This window comes from Rattus norvegicus, chromosome 12, assembly GCF_036323735.1.
Source record: "Rattus norvegicus strain BN/NHsdMcwi chromosome 12, GRCr8, whole genome shotgun sequence".
Lineage (NCBI taxonomy): Eukaryota > Metazoa > Chordata > Mammalia > Rodentia > Muridae > Rattus > Rattus norvegicus.
This window is the reverse complement of record NC_086030.1, coordinates 33,417,439-33,440,138: the sequence shown is the minus strand read 5'-3', so window position 1 is coordinate 33,440,138 and position 22,700 is coordinate 33,417,439. Positions and strand designations below refer to the sequence as shown.

The 22,700-nt window shown below is 47.6% G+C and overlaps 1 protein-coding gene across 9 annotated transcripts in view; it reads right to left on the bottom strand.

Annotated features, from left to right (window-relative positions):
• Rimbp2 (RIMS binding protein 2) overlaps positions 1-22,700 on the bottom strand; it is a 198,614-nt gene that overhangs the window by 142,121 nt on the left and 33,793 nt on the right. Inside the window, exon 1 of one of the 9 annotated variants that reach the window (XM_039089126.2) lies at positions 3,742-3,927. The gene's annotated coding sequence lies outside the window, so the exon portion shown is untranslated. 9 annotated transcript variants of the gene reach the window in all.

The following is a 22,700-nucleotide window of genomic DNA, read 5'->3' as shown; positions in this document are numbered from 1 at the left end:
CTGATGCCCTCTTCTGGTGTGTCTGAAGAAAGCAACAGTGTACTCGCCTACATAAAATGCAAAAATAATTCTTTAAAGCTGCCCTCTGACCTCCACAAGCTATCCAAAGTGCAAGCACACACACACACACACACACACACACACACACACACACACACATGCATGTGCAAAAGACCCTCTGTATTGCAGAGAAATGTGTGCTGGCTCAGGGACAGCAATTCAAATGGGCCTGCTCACAAAAGATAATTCCAGCTAGGCTTGTTGGCTTTGGATGTTCCCTAGCAGAAGGGAGGGTCCTGGGACCCTCACCTGAATATCCAGCCACTCTTCCCAATCAACTGTCCATGATTCTGCCCTAATTATATGTGGTCTCAAGGAGGAGCTAGAGGATCTAAGGGAAGTTCTAAAGGGGGGAGTCAGTACCATGGAACATAGCGTAAGCAATTTAAGTAGTAATATGTGGGGCTGGAGAGATGGCTCAGTGGTTAAGAGCCCCAACTGCTCTTCCAGAGGTCCTGAGTTCAATTCCCAGCAACCACATGGTGGCTCACAACCATCTGTAAAGAGATCCGATGCCCTCTTTTGGTGTGTCTGAAGACAGCTATAGTGTACTTCTATATAATAAATAAATAAATCTTTAAAAAAAAGTAGTAATATGTGGATTGAAGACACAATTACAATGAAAGGTGATACACGACTCCAGGAAAAACTTTTTGGGGGTGGGGGGTATGAGAAAGGAGACAGGGTTTCTCTGGAACTCACGCTATAGACCAGGCTGGCTTTGAACTCAGAGATTCACCTGCCTCTGCCTCCGGAGTGCTAGGATTAAAGTCATGCTCGCCACCTCATGGCTGAGCTATACAATGAACTGTAATCCCTGACACTGGCTGGGCCTACGGCTAACATGTCACATGACAATAACTACAACGATAACTACTGCCTTGAGCAAGATAGCTACTCGAGCATGTGTGTAGGCTGTGAGGGGAAACAGCAAACTCCCCATCTCTTAAGAGGCTTCCCAACCTCACTGAGCCTACATTTGAGGCAGGTTAACTCTCAGAGTAGACGACTGAGCAGTAACCCTAAAACCAGATGCTGCCAGCTCTCCCTCTCACATGACAGGTTATCCCCTGAAAGACAAAACTGTCCTTGCCAGAGAACAACCACTCACCCAGCATAACATAAAGTGTTATTTTTTTATTTATGAAATCAGTCAGAAAATAGCCGTATAGGGACAGAGGGACGACTCTGCAGTTAAGAGCACTTGTTGCTCTTTCAAGGGACCAGGGTTCACTTCCCAGAGAGACAGAGACAGGCAGCAAAGTTTATGGATTCTGAGGATCACCTATGGCTGCCCTTTGGTATCCACAAACACACACTACACACGGGAGCAATCAATAATTAATAATAATAATAATAATATAACAATAATAATGCACCATTTTAAGTGCAAGGCTGAAGTGATAGCTCACAAAAAAAATGTGAGGACCAGAGTTTGGATCCCCCAAACCCACGTAGATGCTTACAGCCCACCTGCAATTCCAGCACACTGGATGGAGGAATTCCTAGAGCAAGCCAAGTCCCTAGCTCTGGGTTCAAGTCCCTAAACCTGGAAGGTATAGCATTCCTATTCTGGCTTCATGCCTTCCTCGAAACACAAGGTGGAGTACAGTCAAGAAACACACCAACAGCAGTGTCTGGCCTTGATGTGTAAGCCACAGACGCAGGTGCTCCAACACACATGCACACACCACAATACACATATACCACACATGCACACACATCCAAAAATGTGTACATACACTACAATGCACACACACACCACAATGCACACACAATACACATGTACACACACAATGCACACCACCATACATACCACAATGCACATACAACACACGTGCACACATAATACAATGAACATCACACACACACACACACACACACACACACACACACACACACACACACGAATATGCATCAAAGTGTAGCCTCCAGTGTGACCGTCTGCCTGGCAGAAATGTGTCAGGATGTCATCTGACTTCTTTAGAATGCCAAACACCCGTGTCTCTCCCCCTGCCACATGTAGTTCCTGGGGGCATCACACTTTCTCAAGAAGAGCATTAAGAATAAACAGGATGACAGAAAAATCATTCTAACCTACAAGTTACAGAAACTTTCCCCAAACCTATGGCTTCTTTTTTCTTTTTCCATTTTCAGGCATGTGGTGTGCCTGTGTATGTATCCGTATTTAACAAGCATGTGGGCACACTTATGTGGGTGCGTTTGTAGACACACAAGTAGAAGCTCAAGGTCAATGTCTTCTACCTTATCCACTGAGGCAGCATCTGTCAATCAAACCCAGAGCTCACCGATACTGCCAGACTTGCTAGCCCTCGCTTACTCTGAAGATCTCCCATCTCAGCCTTCTAAGGCTGGAATTATGGGTAGGCTGCCACACCCACCCGTCATCGATGTGCATTTTGGGGTCCAAACTCTGGTCCTCTTGCTTGCTTCGCAAGTTCTTTAACCACTGAGCCATCTCCTCAGCCCCTAACCCTATCTACTACTAGGACCAGCAATTCCTAGGTCCACGGTACATCTCATGAACTCGGGAGGCTCTGCATAGAATCAGTCAAACAGGTCCTCTGTCATTATCCTGGTTCCCGTGCCAGGTCTAATGTCCCACATGGCCGGCTGGATAGTCTGCTCGTGGCTGCGAAGCGTGGGAAACTGCTCTCTGAGGTTTCCTGTGAAGCTAGGCTTATTAATTCCGAAGTGGTCTGTCTGGATAACAGCTTTGAGAGGACATGCGTGGCAGAATGGAGCACGGAGCTGGGCTATCACTTCGTGCCGAGCTTTAATTAACTGAGCCGCGTAGGAAGACGGAAGGAGAAGACATGATTAATTGATGTACCTTTTGCTGCGGCCATCAAATGCTGAGCCACATACACAAACACGGGCCACCTGCTCAGCTCTGTAAACAGGACCATTGTGGGGCCAGAGGGTTCCTTCTGCCACAAGGGCGGGTCTGTTCTCTTGGGTTTGCCCCCAGGTTGACAAAATAAACTCTTAGTTCGCCGCTCTTGAGTCCTGGAACCAGCTCCCCACTAACACTGGACTGGATAAATGAGAAAACGTGATTCTCCTGTTCATTTTCTGATTCTATGTGCCCTCTAAACTCTTCATGGGGTTAATCCTGGTCTCATCAGCTGGGCTTAAAACTTGCTAATCATCGTCCCCAAATGGAAAAGGAATCAGACAAGAAAGACTTTCTGCCCAAGATGTCTTAAAAGTGAACGAGGCTGGATAGGGCGTTTAAAAAAAGCGAAAGGAAAGGCAGTCTCGAAAGGAACAGTTTCTAAGGATTGGTAACGCGAAGGCTGCCGTGGTCTACCTGTATGTTCTTATCATCCTTCATGACATAGGAGGGTGAACACTTTCCTCGAAATCCCTCATGAGCAGATCCCTCCAGGTCAAAGATCCCTCCTGACTGACATCAGCCTGGGGACGGGGTCTAGAGCGAAGTCCACAGATCGCAACCAAAATTTAAACCACAGTTACAGCCTGGAGGATTTAGAGGTGTGAGTTACATGTGTAGGCTGGAAAGTCTCCCTACTGGGTCCAAAAATACTTCCTGCTGCCAGCCATAGCCCACAGGGAGGCTGGGCTTTCTGTCTGTCCTGGTAAGTGTAGGCTCAGCCGCTCAACTCGCTCTTCCCATCCCACAAAACAGGTACTTACAGGATCTGGGATCGGTGGCTCCCACAGGCTGGCCAGGCCTCCCCTCCAGCGCTCCCGTGCTCACTGGCCTCTCCCAGCTCCAACCCCGGCTGCTCTGCTCAGCTCTGCACAGGGCTGGAAGACTGTTTACTTATTCATGGACAGCCCCAGGCTTGGGAGCGGCTTTGTGTCAGTCAATAGAGAGGAAATTCAATCTGTAAATGGGGGCTGCTAGCTCAGCGCACGTCTGTCAGGGTGAGTCACACAGACAGAGCCAACACGGAATCTCGTGTTTCCACAACAAGCAAGGACCAGAAGACACTGCTTTTCCTACTCTGTCTCATCCTTCCCTTGTGGGTCCCCCCACTCCACAGGGCATAGGTTCTGGGGACCTATGGATCTCTGGACATCCAAAGCCCCAATATACAATCTCACTTGTATCAAAATGTACTTCATTCAGAAGATGGTAAGGAAAATGAAAGGTGTGGAATGGGACCCCAGTGTATCTTTAAACCTAAAACTTCATTTTATATAGACATTCTTCTTTGTTTGGGGTTTTGTTTGTTTTGTTTTTGTTTCTGTTTTGTTTTGTTTTGGAGACAGGGTTTTTCTGTCTAGGATAGGCTCTGCCTCTGAAATGCTGGGATAAAAGGTGTGCGGCACTGCCACCGCCGCTACTGCCGCTGCCACCGCACTTTTTTCCCTTGCCTCCGCCAACCCCCACCTGTGAGGTTTATTCACTTCGACCATGTCATGCACAGCCCAGGGCCAGAGCTAGGACACTGTGTTCACAGCTGTCTTCATCCCCAGGAGGCATCCGGCTCCTCAGAAGTGCCAGAAAGCATTGTTGAATTAAAGACTGTACGTCTTGTGTTTCCACTTGGCCGTGAATGACAGAGCATTAACAGTGAAAATTGAAAGCAAGATAAAACCTTCCCCCAGGAAAAGGAGTTAGACTGCTCCGTGCCCTGGAGAGGCATCAATAAAGTAATTCCAGAGTTCTAAAGACACTTGTGGGCTGCCGAGACAGCCCAGTGGGTCAAGGGCCTGCTACACAGCCCTAATGACCTGGGTTCAATCCCAGAACCTGTATAAACATGAAAGACAACCAACCCCACAAAAAAGTTGTCCTCTGACCTCCACATGCACACTACAGCACGCAAACATCACGTGTGCATACACAAACACACTGTCTTAGGGTTTTACTGCTGTGAACAGGCACCATGACCAAGGCAACTCTTTTTTTTTTTTTTTTTTTTTGGAGCTGGGGACCGAACCCAGGGCCTTGCGCTTCCTAGGTAAGCGCTCTACCACTGAGCTAAATCCCCAGCCCCCCAAGGCAACTCTTATAAGGATAACATTTAACTGGGGCTGGCTTACAGGTTCAGAGGTTCAGTCCGTTATCATCAAGATGGGAGCATGGCACATTCAGGCAGGCACGGTGCAGGAGCTGAGAGTTCTACATCTTCATCTGAAGGCTGCTAGCAGAATACTGACTTCCAGGCAACTAGGATGAGTGTCTTAAAGCCCACACCCACAAGGCCACACCTACTCCAACAAGGCCACACCTACTCCAACAGGGCCACACCTACTTAAACAGGGCCACACCTAATAGTGCCAATCCCTGGACCGAGCATATACAAACCATCACACACACTAATCACAATAACTAATTTTCTCAAGGACACTTACGTGCTTCCAGTACGTCAGGAATCCTCCACCTTCCACTAAAGTTTGCAGAGCACAGAGATAGGTTCTAAACGGCATGCACCCCCTCCACAGCCAATCCTTACTAACGGTCACCCAAGGTTCCAGGCAGTGCACAGCACCGGGACCTGTCTGGGGCTGTCTGTCATGGTATTTAAGCCAATGAGGAAGATGGTGGAAGGGCACACCACTGAATTGCCACTGTCACTAGAGAAGAGACCTTGCAAAGCAGAGAGCTGGACACCTGCGAAGATGCTTGCACAAGTGTGGCTACCCAGCAGCCATGCCTGGAGTCTAATTAAATGCCTCCCCACCCCATCAGGTTAGTCACCTTACATGACCATTCATTTCACTGCCCCTAAAAGCCTCTGACAATCACGTGGCTCGGTCGCAGGCTAAGCCCAAACTACTTCTCTCCAAATGGAAATTCAGTGTGTGGTATTGATTTTTCTAAAATAAAATAATTTGAGAGTTCTGATCTTCATTTCAAATGCTGATGATTGACATCCCTGGGACAATAAAAGCAGCCAGCATGGTGAGCAATTACTAAACATTCAGCCCCTATGCTCTAAGCACCTTAACCAAAGTGTCCCATGGAACCCCAAAGACCCATGAGGCAGGCACTGAGAGTGTGTTATAGATGGAGAAACGGAGACACAGCTCAGCAGAAGTTTTGAGATTTTGTGTTAGCCAGTCTGGACATACCTAGTCCTGGACTTCCCCCCCCCCATAAAGATGTAGGTGGCTGGTATAAACCATGAAGAAAGGGATGATTGGTCTTAGCTGACTGTTTCCAACAGAGAGAGAGACAGACAGAGACAGAGAGAGAGAGAGACAGAGACAGAGAGAGACAGAGAGAGACAGAGAGACAGAGAGACAGAGACAGAGAGACAGAAAGACAGAGACAGAGACACAGAAAGACACAGAGAGACAGAGACACACAGAGAAAGACAGAGACAGAGAGACAGACAGAGAGAGAGTACGTATGATACATTCAAGTGTGTGATGTGATGTGTGTGTATAGTGTGAGTGTGGTATGTGTTATGTGGTATGTGATATATGCAGGTATGTGATGTGGGTGGATGTATGATGTGTCTCAGTGCCTTGTGTTATGTATATGTATGTTTGCATGTATGTGTGTGATGTGTGTGTCTTTATGTGTGTGTATGCATGTGTGCAGGTGCATGCATATGTGTATATAGTATGTGTGCATGTGTGTGTATATATATTTGCATGTGTGTGGATGTGCACATGTGCAGGTGTATGTGTGTTTGCATGTGTGTAGATGCATGTATATGAATGTAAGTGAGGTCAGAAATTGATGTAGAGTCTCTTCTTCATTGTTCCTCACCTTCTTTAGTGAAGGCAGGCATTCAGTGACCTCAGGGCTCACTACTGGAGCTAGATTGACCAGCCACTATTCTCTGGGGAGGCCCTGTCTCTGCCTCTCCTACACTGGACTGCCACACCTGCCTGGCACGCTAGGGATTTGAACCTGGATCCTCACAGTCACATGGAAAGCACTTTACCCACAGAGTCATCTTCCTAGCCCCCTGTCTTTGTCAATATTAAAGAAAAATCAAGCTGGGGATTTAGCTCAGTGGTAGAGCACTTACCTAGGAAGCGCAAGGCCCTGGGTTCGGTCCCCAGCTCCGAAAAAAAAGAACCAAAAAAAAAAAAAATAAAAGAAAAATCAAGGGCTGGAGAGATGGCTCAGTGGTTAAGAGCACTGACTGCTCTTCCAGAGGTCCTGAGTTCGATTCCCAGCAACCACATGGTGGCTCACAACCATCTGTAAAGGGATCCGATGCCCTCTTCTGGTCTGAAGACAGCTACAGTGTACTTGTATACATAAAATAAATAAATCTTTTTTAAAAAAAAGAAAAATCAATATCGTCAAATGCTGGCAATGTTATAAGGTGAAGATTGGGCAGGCATACCCACGATGGGGTTAAATAAAGTCAACATGGCCCTTTTGGTACCCAGAGTGAAGGACAACATGGGAATCATTGTAACCCTTGTCAGCTGGGGTCAGTGTTGCTTCGGAGCCATTCTGAGACATGAAACTATAATCTGAGATGATAGAAAGTCAGATGTTCCTCCATACTGTCCCCCTGGGTACCATTCCAAAGAAAAGGCTTAGAAACGAGGCCCTTAACATCACTTGACCCTAGGAGTAAGAGGAAGAAGAGTCGCTGTGACAGACAGGAGAGATAAAAACCAGATGTCATCCACAGAATGCTTTGGTAAAAACCCTGGCGCTGCTCCCTTTGTTAAGTACTGCTTTGGGTTCTGGCCTCTGTCACCTACAGCAGAAGGCCCTACCTAACAGGTCTCTGTGGTACTGGTTTGGAGTCTTCAGACCCAACAACATGGGTCTACAAACGGGATGCTGGAAGGTGAGTCCCAGAAGTAGGAGGAAACCAAACTTCGAGTAGGATCATACAGCAGGATCTACTCATACACAGATTATAGTGTCTGCTGTGGGACCTGGGACCTAGAGCTGACACCTCCTAAAAGCCAACAGCTAAGAGCCACACTCTTTGGTTGCCATTAAGCTGGCAAGACAAACCTGGCAAACACACAGGGGTGAAGGGTCACATGTGCGAGAAGCAGATGCTGAGAGCCTGTGTCCAGCCACAGTCTCGTCCTTTAAGCACTTCTGATCTCTAAGTCTGTATTCTCCCTCGGGGTCTGAGGGTCTCAGAACTGTCAGGACTAGGGGAAAGAGGGAGAGGGGGAGAGAGAGAGAGAGAGAGAGAGAGAGAGAGAGAGAGAGAGAGAGAGCGAGCAGGTAGAGCAGATGTGTGTGCATGTGCATATATGTGTGTGTGCCTGTGTGTGAGTGTGTGTGTGCATATGTGTGTGTGCAGTGTGTGTGAATGTGTGTACCTGTGTGTGTCAGTATGTGTGTGGCAATGTGTGTATGCCTGTGCATGGGTCAGTGTGTGTGTCCATGTGCTTGTGTGTGGGCATTGTGTGTGTCAGTATGTATATGCGTGTGCATGTGTGTGCCTGTGTGTATCAGTGGGTGTGCATGTGCATGGGCATCAGTGTGTATATGCATGTGCATGTGTATGTCAGTGTGTGTTTGTACATGGGTGCATGTCAATATATATATATATATATATGTATATATATATATATATATCAGTCTGTGTGCCTTTGCATGTGTGTCAGTGTATGTGCCTATGCATGTCAGTGTGTGTGCATTGCAGTGTGAGTCTGTGTGTGTGTGTGCCTGTACATGTGTGTCAGTGTGTGTGGCATTGCAGTGTATGTCAGTGTGTCCATATGTGTGTGTCAGTATGCACATGTCAGTGTCTGTGTGCATGTGTGTAACGCAGGCCTCATGCTGTCTCAAAAAAATCTAACTGCACATGGAGCCTGACTCGGCATAGCCCTGATTCATTAGCCACTTAAGAAAACTAATATTACAAAAAGTCCCCATGGATGAGGGAGGTTAAAACCCTCAGTATCTCAAGGGGTCTGAAGAGCAAGTCCAAATTAATTTGCTTGAGTTACTGTGCCTGTGTGTCAACCTAGCAGCTGAGTATGATGTTCAGGGGCGGGAGGCAGAGTTCAAGACCAAGGTCCTGTCATGGTCACTTTGGAGTGTCAGCACAGTGAACATGGACATGAGGAAACCTGAGGCCAATGGTGCACATGGGGAAAGCGCAGACTGGGCCATCAGGACTGAAAGCCCTTCATGCTGTGTGCTCTGTGTCCACCTCCCTGCACCCTGAGCCTCGCATCTCTGTTCTCAGTGCTGCCTGGACTCGAGCTTCTATACAGAAGCTCTCCTGGGGTCCAAGCAGGGTCAGTGTGGATTTTAGGATTGGGCACAGTTGTGTCCATCTAACTAGAATTAAGAGAGTGAGCCCTTCCATGTTTGCCTAACGCCAATCTGGGGGTCACAAATGTCTCAGTTGTGGGATGGGGATGAGCTCAGGGACACTGGAGTATTCCCACACTGGATCATCAGAGACCCCTTGTCATAACTAGGATACCCTACTGTACCACATACCAGGCAAAGTTAGAGGCTGTGAAAGCCTTCAAGGCTACCTCCTGGAAAATGGGGGGATACTGCCTCACAAGAGGAGAAGCCATTGAGGGCCACACAACTCACTGTCACAGAGCCAGGCTCTGAGCCTAGAGCATAGACTCTGTGGTCAGCAGGGCCAGGGGCGAGGGGACCCTGAGGCGGAGATGATGGACATTTTGAGGCTCAGCCTTGGTCCCCAGCCTATTCCTCCAAGACCTGGGAGCCTATAAGATCCCATGGAACACACAGGATATGTACACACACACACACACACACACACACACACACACACCACTGTATAGGAAAGCTACAGGGTACCCCAAAATATAAGCAGTGATTGTCATGAGGTATAAGATGGCTCTAGTTGGGGTTGGGGGTTTAGCTCAGTGGTAGAGCGCTTGCCTAGGAAGTGTAAGGCCCTGGGTTCGGTCCCCAGCTCCGAAAAAAAAGAACCAAAAAAAAAATAGTTGTTAATTATTACTCTTATGTGTATGGGTGTTTTGCCTGTGTGTGTGTGTGTGTGTATATGTGTGTATGTGCGCGCATGTGCACATGTGTGCGTACATGTGTGCATGTGTGTGCGTGTGTGCATGCATGTGTGTGTACATGTGTGTGGACGTGTGTGTGCGCGTGTGTGTGCATGCATATATGTGTGTGTGAGCGTGCATGTGTGTGCCTCTGTGTGTGTGTGCGCGCGTGTGTGCATGAATGTCTGGTGCCTGAGGAGGACAGAAGAGGGCACTGGACCCCCTGAAAGTGGAGTTATACATTATGATCTGCCACATGGGTGCTGAGAACCAAACCTAGGTCCTCTGAGAGAGCGGGAAGTGCTGAGCCGTCTTTTCAGCCCCATGTCTTATATTTCTTTGTATCTGAATATTCTGTAACAAATTATAGATGTGAACAATATTCCCAGGGCTGTCAGGGGGAAGAAAAGCCTTGGGGGCTGATGACAGAGAGGAAGGGACACCCACCCTGACAGGACTTTGGCTGCTCACCAAAATGCCTTCGAAACATGCCTTGACTCCAAAATTCCATTCGCATTAATTTGTTTGAAGGAAAATAATGGGTGTAATTAAATCGCCCCTTTCAAACTGTGCACAGAATGCATCATTTCAACACAGAATATTAATAATCATGAAGATTTAAACAAAACGATTCTAACAGATCCCGAAATACACTCACTCACATCCTCTACACATCCCCAGCAAAGTGAGACCCCAGCGACAAGCACCCGCACTTTGGCTGGATGGGCATATGGGTGACTCAAATGTTTTCAAAATTCTTTTTCTCTCAAAGAATCCCTAATCAAGTAAAAACTGTTGACATTATCGTGTATTATTTTAAATGGGGCTTAGGAGATGGCTCGATCAGTCAAGGATTTGCCACAGAAGCAGGAGGCCCTGAGTTTTGAACCCCCAGAACCTCAGCAAAAAACCAGAGGCCAGAAGACTGGTGAGGTGGCTCAGTGGTTAAAAACACTGGATGGGGGCTGGAGAAACCGCTCAGCGGTTAAGAGCACTGGCTGCTCTTCCAGAGGTGACGAGTTCAATTCCCAGCAACCACACAGTGGCTCACAACCATCTTTAGGGAGATCTGATGCCCTCTTCAGGCAGGCAGATGTATATGCAGCAGAGCACTCATACATTAAATAAATAAAAAATTAAAACTAAATGAAAAATTTTTAAAAAGAACACTTGATGCTCTTTCAGAGAATCTGGGCTCAGTTCCCAGCGCCACATGTCAGCTTACAACCACCTGCAGCTCCAGGCCCAGAGGGATCTGATGCCCTTTTCTCCCCAACCCTCCCCCCGCCAAGGTATTGTAAACATGCAGGGCACGGGCTGTGCTCTCGAGGCACACACACACCAACAAAACACAAATATACATAAAAACTTTTTAGAAACATCATTTTTAACAATTTTTTTAAGCCAGACACAGCTGCACACCTCTGTAACCCCAGTCAGCACTAAGTGGGGGCAGATACGAGAAGAGCCCTGGAACTCGGTGGCAACCAGTCTATTCTTGTGGACAAGCTCTAGGATCAGTGAGGGATCCTCTCTCAAAAACCTTTTTTAAAAAGGGTAGAGTAATTGAGCAACACACCAGACGCTGACCTCCAGTTTCCACAGGCAAACATACACAGGCATGCCAGCACACACGTGCACACAGACACACACGTATACATATGATGGAACATGCAGTGTTTAAGGGTCCCAAGCATCGTGAGTTACACATTATGGGATCCTGGAGGCTGCATCTAACACTGGTTCCATGCTAACACGTGGAGATGATGATTCTCTGTGAACCTTCAACTTAAAAGCCGGAGGAACAGGACCCTCGTCTCTTGGTTGCAGACCCTTTGCGGCAGCTGACAGACTCCGTTGAAGTGTTTGGAGCTGGAGAGAAGAGACGGCTGGAAGAGGGCAGCTGAAGAGGGTGGCTGAAGAGGGCAGAGCCATGCTAGCATGTTACTAGCCCATCTCTGCTCCAAGTTAGATGTGATATTACAGGTCCCCTGCAACTCAACTTTATGCCTCCCCAGAAGCTTTGTGTGAGGGAGCTTCCATCTGGTGGCCATAAGATGCAGGCCCACACACATGCACATATATGTACACACATACGTACACACACATGGGTGCAACAGACCCATTCGCATTGGTTAGAATCAGTCACGTGATCCACCCAGGCCCCAGGACTTCTAAGAATGTGGTCGACCTCTGAGAAACTAACAACTCCCTACCACTAATCCGGACCAGTAGAAAAGGTGGGTTTCAGTGCAGAGACAGAACATGTACACTGGAGGAGAGACGCTGGCTAGTATCCATTACCAACATCCTTAGCCTCTGAGCCTGACCTTCTCAGTTTGGCTATGAATAAGGCCTCTGTTTCCAGAGTGCTGGGGTTAAAGGCATGCTCCATCATGCTTGGCTCTTAAATTTTCAAGTTTCTTGTATGAGAAAAGATAAGAGTCCTTGCCTTTTACGCCTGGCTTTTTCACTGAACACAATATCCTCCTGCTCCCTTCACTTAAAATGCGGCCACCCATGGCTCCTACAGCAGCCCCTAACCTCCCCTATATAAACCCCCGAGTTTGGAAGCTCGGGGTCGATTCCTCTGTCTCCTGTGTGAGATACGTGTCGACCCGGGATCTCGTTAATAAAGCTACCTCTTGCTGTTACATCAAGAATGGCTCCTCGTGATTCCTGGGGGCACCCCATCCCACAATTGGAGCGAGAGACACGTTCCCCGTTTAGGGGTACGCTCTTTCAGGGCCAGGTGGTATGGAGGCCACCGCATCTTCCACCCATGGGCTCAGGAGAGAGCGTAGAGCTAGACCTTAAGTAGGGAAAATCCTGCAGACATCAAGACGGGGACACTGGTTGCATTACAGTACACCAGGGAAGTTCAGATACCAAACACAGAGACATGCCGAACACGGAAGAACAAACTCACACGAATTTCACGGTTCGATGATAGACACCCAGACTACTGTGGCAAGAAAGAGCCAACCGTCCCTGGGCCAGCCCCAGAACCAAAGGATCTAGCAGGCAGCTGGCAAGGAGTTCCAAGGGCAGCGTCAGCCCCCTTCCAGGGTAGGTGCTTTCTGGAGACCCAGCTTATCCCCTCCCCCAACAGCCGGCTGCCAATGCCATTCTTAAAAATCCTTTAGGGCACATTTGAGCATCTTCAGCGTTTTGTGCCATCCGCTCCTCTGCTCGGCGTCCCTAAATAGACTTGCTTTTAACAGCACATCTGTGCCGGTTGTACTGGAGGCAGCCCTGTGCCAGGCGCCGGTGGCCTTTGAAACAATCAGCTCACAGCGTGTCATCGCCTGTTTCTTGGATTCAGCGAGGAGGCTTTTCCGCGTCTTACAAGCAGCTGGGGTAGTGGGAGGTGGGGTCTCCCATCCCCTGCAGCAACACAAGCTTGTTTATCCAAAGAGCATCCTCCTGTCTCAGCATTAGTCACCCAGCGGGGTGGTCATAAATGCTGTTCTCCAAACACTTGCCAACAAAGTGCCCGATGGCTCAGGGATAGAAAGACACTCTGCAGCTTCCCGGTTTTCTGCAAAAGGCCTGGGCCACCATGCCTGGTTTATTTGGTGCCATGAATCTAGCATCTGCCTACTGGGCCACATCCTCAACCCCTCAAGTGGCGTTTTTTTTAAATAATCATAGTTTTCTGGGGGTCAAGGGAAGCGAAAGGGAGAGGTTTCCCTCCACGCAGCATGATTTCTGTAATTTAAAGTGTGCTGTACCCCAAAAGTGCTGGTCATGGCATGTAGGCAACTGACCTCAGAGGAGGATGCCAAAGAGACCTCAAGAAGCCTTTTCACGAACAAAAACTTATACAGCAGCCGGCACTTTTATTTTTTAAAAATAGCTGCTTTGTAAATGTCAAGGCAAGGATGCTAAGCAGAGACGGAAGGAGCCTGGGACCTGTTTATTTCGAGAAGAGGAAAAGAGCTAGAGCCCAAGATAGGGCGGAGTCTCCCCCTCTCCCACCCTCGCTACTTCTTGGGATCCTCCTGCCTCCTTAGGGCTCCTCATGGAAGCTCTCTAGAGGGACTGTTGCCATTCTGTGTTCCAGGAAGCTCAGTCTATTCCCTTCCCTCTTTGCGCTGCAACAGAGGTCCTCAACCTTCCTAACGCTGAGACCCTCTAACATAGTTCCTCGTGTTCTGGTGACCCCACCACCACCACCACACGATGATTTCATTGCCACTTCCTAATTGCAATTTTGCTACTGTAATGGACTGCAATGGAAATATCTGTGTTTCCTGAGTGTATTTGGGGGTCGCGACCCACACGTTGAGAACCACTGCTCTACAAGGGAAGCAAGCTTGTATATGGTTTCTTGTGTCATCACCCTACTAATGGGATAGACAGACAGACGTGTGCATGTGCCTACACACACACACACACACACACACACACACACACACACACGGGGTGGGGGGGGCATCACAGGAGACATAAAAGGACAGTGAGCCACATGGTTAGTAAGGGGACTTCCAGGTATTCAGAAAGATAAGGCAAAAAAAAAAAAAAACCTAATTGTTAGGGTCAAATGTGCAGACCATAGCAAGAGAGAAGGGGTCATGGTGCTAGTGAGGATGTCAGTGACCACTCCGAGTTCTTCCACATGTCTGGCAGAGCTCTGAGCATGCCCTGTCTGAAGCTATTGCATGCTCACCACCTCTTGGCCGATAGTCTCCGCCTGGCTTTATAGACAAGACAATAATCTCCAGGTGAGCTTAGCACAGTCACCTGCTGTGGTGGTGAAGACTTGACAAGGTCTAGAATCACCTACGAGACACACCTCTGGGCCTTCGTGTGAGCCATTGTGTCCCAGCAGTGACACAAGTAACTAATACACGTGGGAACAATACGGGAGAGCGAGTGCATACTGAACCTTTAGGCCCTGGAGCTGCCCACAATACTGTCCCACCCCCGTACAGATGAAGTCTCCAAGCCGCTACGAAGGCACAGAGGGCAGACTCACACAACCTGGGAGCTTCGCTTGGACAGCATCTAGAAGTCCATAGCATCTGGGCGGATCTTTTTCTGCTAGTCTTTCCAGAGCCCTGTCTCCTGTCACTGGGTAATGGATTCCTAATGGCTTGAGTGGATTCGTTGAATTCTGAATCTGGAGATGCAAGCTCAGGGCACCTTTAAGGAAGTATAGAAACACTGGTCTCACCCTTCCGCTGGGAGAATAAACTACTGTAGTTGGTACACTACAGCTTTTGGAAAATATCATAATGGAAACAGTATATCTTGGGCTGGAAAACCATTTTCTCTGAGGCTGGAGAGGTAGATACAGTGGTAAGAGCATGGACTGCTCTTACAGAGGTCCTGAGTTCCACTCCCAGCACTCATGGGGGATTCACAACCCTCTGTAGTGCCAGGTCCTGGTCGAGATCTGACTCCCACTTCTGGCTTTTTCTGGCACTGCACTTGTGCACATCCAGAAAAATTAAAAAAAAAAAAAAAAACAAACCAATAACTATTCAACATTTAGAAAACATAATTCCTGCTTCTACACTTGTTGCTAGTTCACTGTTTTCTGATTTTCCCCTTGTTTGTTCATTTTTTCTGTTTCTACCTTATTTTTTTCTTCATCTGGTTTCTAGTGTTGAATATTTAGGCTAATTTTTGTTATTCTTTTTAAAAGAATAGATTCTAAAACTGTCTGTTTTCCTGAGTGTGGCTGTGTCCCAGCCTTAACCTGTAGTGTACAATGAAGGTGGGAAACAGTCTACAAGAAAAACCCGCCCTTATACACATACACACTCATACACACACATATGCATATATATACACACACACATATATATACATACATACACACATACATATACACATATATATACATTCACAAACACAAATACTCACATGCACATACGCTCACACACACTCTCACACTCACATACATATTCATACACATATATACATATACACATGTACATATACTCGTGCACACATACACACATACATATACATATGCATATAGTCACAAACATACACATATACTCACATGTACATACACTCACACACTCTCACACTCACATACACATTCATACACACATATACAAACATATACACATATACATACACTCATGTGCACACAAACTCACACATATATACACTTTCATACACACATACACACTCATTCCCAAACACACATATATACATGCATATACACACACATACACTCACAAACACATATATACATACACATATAGACAAACACTCACATATACATAAACCCTCACACATACATACACATACACACATATACATACATATACACATATATACTCACAAACACATGCACATACACTCACACACAGTCTCTCACACACGCGTACACATTCATACACACACATATACATACATATACACACATATATATATACACTCACATACACTCACACACATATACATACATATACACACATATATATACCCTCACATACACTCACACATATATACATTTTCACACACACATACACACATACACACTCACTCCCAAACAAACACACATATATATGCATATACACACTTACACTCACAAACACATATATACATAAACTCACATATACATACACACTTACACTCACACACATACTCATACACATACACACATATACATACATATACACACACACACTCACACACATATGTACTCACTCACACACAAACACACAACCTCCCTTTAAGTGAGATCACATCACTTGGGCAAGGGCAGATCCTGTAAGAAGCAGGAGGGACCACGTGAAGAGATCTGTCCATTTCCACTATAAGCGAGTGTGATCCACAGGAAACCCTGGATGGCACAGGTTAGAATTCTACTATCTCTGACTGGGCCAGCCTCTTTGACAGTGCAAGGAATATAGAACTGTCCCCTTTACGTCTTCTCTCATGACAGAGTTTGTGCCCCGGGTCTGGATAGCAAAGTGCTGCAGGCTGGAAGCCCAGTGACAAAGGTGTTCTTCTGCCCTTCGTTTGAAAAGCTGGAGGCCCAAGCTGAAGCTGAAGGTGTGGCCGGTTTCTTCTGAGGGACAAATGGAGAACCTGCTTTAAGCCTGTCCCCAGTCCTCTATCAGCCTGTGGCATTCCTCAACTTAGGGACAATGGTCTGGCCTCTTTGTATGTCCCTGTAACCAATCCCACTGTGTAAGGACACACGTCATACTGGGTTGGGGGCCACTGAATAACCTTAACTGAATTTGCATCTGTGAAAACCGATCCTATTTCCAAACAAGGACATGTTCAGAGGTGCTGAGGGGAACAACTTCCGTAGCTCTGAGGAGACTCAGAAAGTCTCACAGTAAAAGAAAGGCAAGCATTAATGACACACGGGAGGCACCTGACCCAAACAGGCCCCAGCTGGGAGACTGAAAGCTTCAAGTGCAGACAAGGCTGGGCAGGTATTCCAATAACTAAACTGCCAGTGCTTAGGAATGAATGACAGAGTAGTGTGTCCACCACCTGGGGCTGGTAAGCTGGCTCAGGGGTCGGATGCGCTTGTCACCAAACCAGACAGACAACCCGAGTTCCATCCCCAGAGCGGACATGGCAGAAAAAGAGAAAACCAACTCCCACAAGTTTCTGACCTCCCACGTGTGCACTGTGGCACATGCATGCACACACACACATATGACACAAACACACGATGCGCGCACAAATCAAAGTGTATCCGGTGCTCTTCTAATTGCTGTGATGAAATACCACCACAGGAAAGCAACTTAAGGGAGGGTTTGTTTTGGTTTGCAGTTCCAGAAGGCTTAGACTCCATGATGGCAGAGGGGACAAGACAATAGGAGCAGAGAAGCTGGGAGATCACATCTCAGCCATATTGACAGAGCAGCAGACGGGAAGTGAGAAAGATGGGGAAGAGGGATGGGAGGAAGAGGAGAGGGAGAAGAGAAGAGGGAGAGAGGGAGAAGAGGAGAAAGGGGGAAGAGTCATGGGGAAGGGGGAGAGAGGGAGGACAGAGGGAATGTGGGGAAGAGAGAAATGAAGGGGAGAGGGAGGGAGGCAGGAAGGAGGGAAGCAGGAAGGAGGGAGGAGGGAGGAGGGAGGGAGTTAGGGAGAGAGAAAAGAGGGAGGGAGGGAGACCACACACTCCAGAAGTGAATGGAGACTATAAACCCTCAAAGTCCACCACCAGTGATATGCGTCTTCCAGCAAGGCACCACCTCCTAAAAGTGCCATAACCTCCCCCAAACAGTACCACTTATTGGGGACCAAGCATCCAAACACATGTCCCTATGCAGGACACTTCTCATTCAAACCACCAGAAATGTTTTAAAAAGTTAAACATCCACCGCCTAAATAAGCAGCTACCTGAGGTTTGTCCCAAGGCAACAAAGATCTGGCTGGCTAAGATGCTAGTTTAGGGGAGGGGAGGGCTGTTTATAAAGTTTTCCTTTACAAATATGTCCGTGTTTGTCTCAGTAGCTCTAACTGGGTTTCTCAGAAGCTGCAACGTTCAACCCTTGGTGTTACAAGCAATATGGCCGCCCTCCGCCGTGGGCTGTTCTTTAATCCTCCTTTTGGTAATCACTCATCTTGCCTTAGGTGTTTCTAAGCTAACAGGCTCATGAGCTTTAGCTGTCATCTTGACACAACCTAGAAGTGTCTAGGAAGAGAGTCCGTATGAGGGATTTGGTTGCCCTGTGGGTCTATCTGGGGTGTTTGGGGGTAGGAAAGCTGTGTAATTAGGGGATGGCACAGATGTGGCACAGAACCAGGGGTGAGCTCCTATTTCACCCCTCAGTCTCTATCTGGGGATCTTCTATAGATCAGGTTGGCCCGCAGATATGACTGTGGGGAATTATCTTGAGTGCCTTCATGGATTTAGGGAAACCCAGCCTTCCCTGGGTATCACCATTCCCTAGGCAGGGGTTCCTGAACTGTGTGAGAGAAGGGACCAAGCAAGCGTGTGAGCAAGCTCACCCACTTCTCTCTGCTCTCGACTACGTGTGTCATGTGACCAGCTACTAGAATTTCCTACCTTGACTTCCCCGCAGTGATGGACTGTCACCTGGGATTGTGAGCCAAAACAAGCTCTTCTCTCATTAAGTTAGTTTTGTCAGGGGATTCTTTTTGTTGTTGTTGTTTTTATTTTCCCAGAGCTGAGGACCGAACCCACGGCCTTGAGCTTGCTAGGCAGGTGCTCTACCACTGAGCTAAATCCCCAACCCGTTGTCAGGGGATTCTATTACAGCAATGGACACGCAAGACCATCTGGGCATGTTCCGGGCCACAGCTCCCTGGAACTTTTTTTTTCAACAGTAAGATACCAAAGACTGAGGTGTCAGCCTTTGTCCCAAATCCACTCTCTGCTACTTCACCAAGATGACCTTCCTGAGGCTTAGAAAAGACCACAGGAGATGACAGCAGATCCCCTGAGGACCAGAGAGCAGCTTTGTCACACATTGGAAGGAGACAGTGGCGGGCTGGAGCCTGTGGGCCTGCTGAGGTCAAGCTTGGCAGCCTGGGGAGAACTAGTGAGAGCGAGGAATGAGGCTTTTCGCTGAGCAGGGGATTGGGGGCAGGATTTCCTTGCAGCCTTTGCAGGAAGTAGATTTGGCCCGAGCCTGGCTGGGCTAGGAGCTGTCCATCCGCCCCAGTGCTGAAGAGTGAGGAAGACTCCTACACCAGCAAGGCCTGACTCCGTGGACGAGAAAACAAATTTTATTATCTGCGTTTACAGATTTGCAATCACTGCAGACATGCCTGCTCTGAATTCTGCGTCTGGAGGCGAAGCCGCCCTTTGGACTATAAGAAAGGTAAGCCATGGAGGACTTTTGAAAATGGGAGCCAACGGAATCATATTTCACTGTGTAAATTGACAAAGGGTCAGAAAGCTTGACCTTGGCCTCTGACGCACCTGCTCTGAAAGCCAAGCTGCCATTTAAATATTTATAAGCTAGGGTGGAGCTGCAGCCTGTGGTCTCTCTGGGCTAGAAGCAGCGGCCATTGTAAGAGGGAGCCATGCTATTTTCCCAACAGGCTGTGGGCGAGAGAGGGTGTTGGATAATGTAGGATTCAACTCCTGAGTACATCCAGTGGCCACCGCTGCTCACTGCAGAGGCCTGGATCCTGAAAGAGCAAGAGAGCTGGTCCTGCCTGTGGGGTTCACAGAGGTGGCAAGCACTGGGGTGGGTTAGGTAGGAGTTCTTCTCTGGTTCTGTGAACCATCCCCACCATTCTCACCAGTATAGGCCTTCATCTACCACCTACTCCAGCTACAGCAATGCCTGGAAATCATGTCTGCCCTTTCTTTGCCAAGACTAGGGATGAATAAACTCTTTCTTCTTCTTCTTCTTCTTCTTCTTCTTCTTCTTCTTCTTCTTCTTCTTCTTCTTCTTCTTCTTCTTCTTCTTCTTCTTCTCCCCCCCCCCTCTCTCTCTATCTCTGTAGGGAAGGTTAGTGTCTTAGGGTTTTACTGCTGTGAACAGACACCATGACCAAGACAAGTCTTATAAAGGACAACATTTAACTGGGCCTGGCTTACAGGTTCAGAGGTTCAGTCCATTATCATCAAGGTGGAAACATGGCAGCATCCAGGCAGGCATGGTGCAGGAGGAGCTTAGAGTTCTACATCTTCCTCTGGAGGCTGCCAACAGAATACTGACTCTAGGCACCTAGGATGAGGGTCTTAAAAGCCCACACACACAGTGAAACACCTACTCCAATAAGGCCACACTTTCTAATAGTGCCACTCCCTGTGCTGAACATCTACAACCCATCAGTTAGACAGGGTCTGACTCTGTAGCCCAGGTTAGCCTTGAATTTGTAGTTCTTTGGCTTCCACTTTCCAAGTGCCAGTAATGCGGTGTGAGTTACCACATCCGCCTTAACACGATTGCTAAACGCACAGTGGGTGTCGTCCGCCTACCATCTCTCAGCCCCTGACTCCCTATTGAGCTTCCCTGAGTGGCTATCAAGACTAAAGACAAGGCTAGTCCAAATGAAAATGCATGCTTATAAGATGAGCACTGGTTTTTGAAGACTGTGTATGAGGGAAAGAAAGTGAAGTAGCATATATGATTTTCACATCACCCACGTGTTGAAATGATGGATGATATTTTGGATTAAGTCGAACACTGTTGCTAAACCCCATTTTATTTACCCAACCTGCAGGAATACTCATGTATTCCTGGACCAGAGAGTTTCAGTGCAGGTCTAAGAATTGGATCCACCTGGAGGTACTTAAAACTCTGGCTAGGCCAACTCTCGTCTAGACTAATTAACTAGAATCTCCTGGTGGGAGGGAAAAAACCTACCTAGCTATTTTAAGCCATCCCCAGTGGCTCCAGTGCAGAGCCAAGTTGGGAACAATCAGCCTCCATAGCAGGTACTGGGAGCAAGAGGGAACCGTGTGGGGAACAGAGGGAGCTGGTGGGCTATTTTCAACAGTTGTTAAGAAGGTGACGAAGAGGGACAAGGACAGGCTGGAGTGACTGATGACCAGAAGCCAGCATGTCTCCCCATCTGCTCCACCTCTCTCAGAAGACACAGCAACCCTGGTGAGGACAAAGAAGTGACGCCCTGCCAAAGGGACAAAGCAGCCTAGGCAGCAGCAAGGCACCTGCTGGCAGGACTTTCTGGCCTTTGGTGGATCCAAATCCATCATCCTGGCAACACAGAGCAGGAGGTGGGGCGAGGTCCCTGCTCTTCGTTCCTAAGATCACCTTTCCCAGGGAAAGAGGCAGCACAGCAGCCAAGAGGGAGAAGATTCTAGAACAAAGAGAAGAACACATAGAGGTACATAGGGAGGGAACTGGGTTCATAAAGGGACTCTGTGTGAGTGTGTGTGTGTGTGTGTGTAAAAGAGAGAGAACAAGAACACACATATGCACGCACATATACACACATACACACACATACCATACACACATACACACACATAGACACACGCACATGAGAGAACAAGAACACACATATACATACATATACACATAGAACACACATACACATATATTCATACACATATACACATACACATATATACAAACACATGAGAGAACAAGAACACACATGCAGACACATATATACACATACATATACACACATATACACATATATACATACACATATACACATATATACACAGACATGAGAGAACAAGAACACACATGCACACACATACATACACATACATATACACACATATACACACATACCATACATATACATATACACACATGAGAGAACAAGAACACACATACTCACATATACACATACACATATACACACACATACACACACATACACACACACAGGAGAGAGAACAAGAACACAATACACACACACACACACACACTAGCATCCTCAAAACATGAAAAGATGTGGTCTGGGGAGATGCCTCAGTTGGTTTAGTGCTTGCCACACAAGCATGAAGACCTGAGTTCGATCCTCCTAACTCTCATTTTAAAAATGACAAGCATGAGAGTGCATGCTTGTAACCCCAGTACTGGGGAGGCCAAGGCAAAAAGATGGGACCCTGGAGCTTGCTGGCCAGACAGCCTAGGACCAAATGGATTACCCTGCACACTCATGAGAGACCCTGCACCAGAAAGATAACGTGGGCGGGGGCTGGAAAGATGGCTGGGCAGTTGAGAGCACTGACTGCTCTTGCAGGGGGCCTAACTTCGATTCCCAGCACCCACAGGACAGCTCGCACGCACCTGGCTCTAACTCCAGCT